General features: G+C 39.3%; 1 non-coding gene across 1 annotated transcript; it reads left to right on the top strand.

The window, feature by feature from the left end:
- Window positions 1-1233: 1233 nt before the first annotated feature.
- On the top strand, window positions 1234-1360 carry LOC114630330. The gene has a single exon (XR_003712812.1). It is a non-coding gene; the product is annotated as a small nucleolar RNA SNORA31 (small nucleolar RNA).
- Window positions 1361-3980: the final 2620 nt, after the last annotated feature.

Here is a 3980-nt window from a genome sequence, read left to right as displayed (position 1 = left end):
TGAATGATGACTGCCTGCATTTTCGCTGGAAAGAATGAAAAAGGCATTGGGTGGATGGGAGGAAATTCAAGCAGAAGTACCTGGGGTCATGAGAGGTGAAGATCTGAGGCCTCTTCTCAGTGAGACGCGGTAGGTGGTGGATGAACACTGAGAATTATCGCCACCAATTTCATTTTTATGTTCACCGATGTCAAATAATCTTTATTATCAGCAACAAAGATAAGAAATATAAATTTAGACATTTCCTGGGCACATATGAAAATTAAATGTTCTCCCTTCTAGCTAGAGATCTCAGCATCTATGGGCGAACTCGATTTATCAGTCTCATTAAAATTACTGCAGGAAAAGATTCACATATATTTCTTGAAACTATTAAATGAGTTTTATAGGTTTTATGGAGAACTTTACCTGAGTCTAGTAAAATTTCTACCAAAATTTCCTGTTATTTGTCCCCTGGGACCTATATTTTTATAAAGTTATTTTTAATTGCTTCGTAGCCTATTGGAATATTTGCTCAGTGGCACCAGCTTACTTTTTCCTGTGTTCTTCTAATCTCCGCTGTATTCAACAGGAAGCATCAAGGGGGTTCCTGCAGGTATAGTGATAAGCACAGTCCTGGAAGGCAAAGGACGGCTTCCTAGTACTTCCTTACTCAGAACCAGAAGATATCACCAACTCTCAGAGATGTTTCTTTATCCAGAAATGAAGAAGGTATATTAAGTACTTGCTAATATTCTTTCATTGTGTATCTAAAAGTATACAGTGAGCTTCCACGATTTGAATCCTCAGAAAGCTACTGAAAGGAATTAACTGCATCCATGTCTCAAGGAATTTTAGGTTTAACTATTATAAACTTGACAATCTTTATTTTAAAAATCAGTACAGTAACTCAAAAAACCAGTAAACAAACATGAACTTTACCTTAAAACCATTAAAACACATTCAGAATTGCCAATATTTGTTTCGTTTGATATGTATATATATGGAGAGAGAGAGAGAGAGAGAGAGAGAGAGAGAGAGAGAGAGTGAGAAATAGTATCACTGTGTTTCTGGATCTGCCTGGAATTCACTGTGTAACTGATGCTGACCTCAAATTTGCTGTGATCTTCCTGTCTCAGACTTCTAAGTATTGGGATTGTAAATGTGTACCATTGCTCCTGGCTGGAGATAGTAATCATTCAAACTTTCTTTAAAAAACAAAAACAAACCAAAAAAAAAAAAAAAAACAGACTCCTACATCTACTGATAGACCTAGAATCATTTGTGGCTGTTCTTGATATCTGTACAAGAAAGTAGAGGAAACCACTTCTGGTGTTTTCTCTCTCCATTTTTGGTTCAGATTGATGTAGGGGGTTGAACTATAGGACTAAGAAAAGTTGACAGACTCAGAAAAGCAAAGCAACAAAAATCAGACACCACCAAGAGTCCCATTTGGTATTCAGTATGATCATATCACATTAGTAAAATAAAAAATCAGAGCACAAGAAAATAACAGAGAACTACTAGCAGACTCTAGGTCTCCTGCCGTCTTGGCTTTTACAAAAAAAAAAAAAATGTAAAAGAAAAAGAAGATACAGAAAGGAAAAAAGAATTATTTGTCATCAGGTGTAATACGGAGCACTAAAGGGAGTGGGCAACTAGATATGTTTGAGACACTTTGGCCGATATCAACCACTGTCTGCAGACCCAGGAAAAGGGCAGCTCTCTGCAGAGCACACAGGGTATTTTTGATGAAAGCACTGCAGGAGAGCTGCCTCAAGGTAGCTTTGACAGGCTGCCTTACACACATTCTTTTTTGTCTTTATTGGAAAGGCACAATTTCTAGCAAAAGCACGTCTGGAGCCCTGCTGCCAAACACAGAGGCAACTATGGAGAAGATGCAACCTGCGTCCTACTAACAGGGAAGTGCTCATTGTTCCCAGACAGGGCCCAAAGGACCAAGCTGTCAGCAAAGTTGAGACAGACATCTCGCCAGCTGGGCTTCAGGGTCATGCAGAGCATCACGCCCCTGCCCCAGGATAGCCCAACCACCTGCTCTGTTGTGTGTTCTTTAGCCTACACACAGACAACCAAAGTTTTCTTCGAGGCCTCTTCTGAATATGAATGACACCAGAGAAGCCAAGAACCAAGAAGGAGCCAGCTCTCTTGATTGACTGCCTTAGAGACCTGTATGTTCCCAGCCGTAGCCTCTTCCCATTAGTCCCTAGTGTGGGCACTATCAGGTGCTCAATAAATATTTGTTTAAACAGCTCTGTGGTGAGTTAAGAGGTAATTAATTTATGGGCCTATGACTAACCCAATAGCTGGCACATGACAAGCGTCAATAAATTCTTTATGAGTTTGCAAACTGGCAGAAAGTGTGAAATACTATTCAGGGTCAAGCTTGCTCGCTAGAGACAAGGCAATATTACAGAGCAGTGAAGACACTGTGGGCGCTGCCATCCTGGCTCCTACGTGGCTTAGCAGCAGAGTTCATGGCTTACTCTGGACAGTCTCCCTGTGCTATGTTCCCTCAGAACAGCAGTGCTCAAAAACAAGCAGCATCACCTGCTAGAAACGGAAGTCTCAGCCTCGCTTCAGTGAGAAACTGTGAGTGGGATCAATCTATACTGAGACAGGCCCTTCTTCCGTGCACACAGGGAATCTTCATTCTTTCATACTGTAGACTGCTCCTCTTCCAAGAGCATTGATTTCTTTTTATCATCTATCAGTTGATGAGTTTCAGCAGAGGATTTTAGGTGATTAGGTTTTTTATTATCCCAAGGATTATTTTAAATGTTTAATAAGGGGTTAAAGAAAAGCAGAGATACTGATCAACACTCAGATTGAGCTGCAAAAATTAAACAGATAGATGAGATAAAGATAGAAGATAGATAGATAGATAGATAGATAGATAGATAGATAGATAGATGGATAGGTGATAGATACATAAGTTGCTTCTAAAGGTACGTTCCCTTTCAGACCAAAGAGATTCAGTGGCCTCCTATCTGATACAAACAGAGGGGTCAGACAAGAAGTGGGTTGCTCATTGACTATTTTGTGTTTAAAATTTAGATCTTAAACAAAGATGAAGCTCTTGATCAATACTCACCTGTCAGGTAATGTTCATTAGAACATCATAAGTAGATACATGCCATATAGAATTTTGAATTGTGAGTGTTTCTTCAAACATTGAAGCCTCCTGATCTACGGGCATATATCCCATGCCTTTGTTTTCAAAAACTTTGTTTATAACCATCTTGCAACCCTACCTTTGTTCAAATGGTTATATTACTGCCTATGACTATGTTGCCATGGCTACCTGTTGTCATGACAGCACTGTTATGCCTGTCTTGCAACCATGCCTTTGTTTCAGGAGGTCCTTATGACTAATTTGTTATGCTTAGGTTCTGCCCCTTTAATGCTACCTATTTTGCCTGTCAAATCCCACATTTGGAAACCCTCTACCACCAAGCTATTAAAAAAAAAAACCTTGTCTTCTTTATGCCCAATGCTGCTTTCTTAAACTCTAGGTTTACGGAGAGATAGCCCAAGTATACAAGTAACAAGTATACAAGTATACAAGTATACAAGTAAGCATGGTTTAATTAATTTGGCTGCAATGATTTAGCTTGGTGGTTTTTTCCTTGCATTTTTCAAATTAACATATCCTACATTGTCCATTTCTCCCTAAGTGACTAAAAATTATGATGATACTGAGGTGGGCAAGGTGTTAAACACTTGTGACCCCAGCACATGGGAGGGTAAGGCAGGATGCTGAGAATCTGAGGCCAGTGTAAGCTACACAGTAATTCCTTGTACAAATAAATAAATAATACAATCAACAAAAACAACAGCAATGAAGATGAGATCACTGTGGGTTCTTATGGATATTTGTAATCTGTGGATGTTTTGATGAGTTTTACCTTTCTAGTCAGATCTGAAGGATTGATTTCATTCCATGGAAACTTCTTGAACTAGTGACTGCCTTTCCAGAAGAT

This window comes from Grammomys surdaster, unplaced genomic scaffold (assembly GCF_004785775.1).
Source record: "Grammomys surdaster isolate TR1022 unplaced genomic scaffold, NIH_TR_1.0 337, whole genome shotgun sequence".
Taxonomy (NCBI): Eukaryota; Metazoa; Chordata; class Mammalia; order Rodentia; family Muridae; genus Grammomys; species Grammomys surdaster.
Note: the sequence above shows the minus strand (reverse complement) of the source record. Positions and strands in the feature narration are given on the sequence as shown.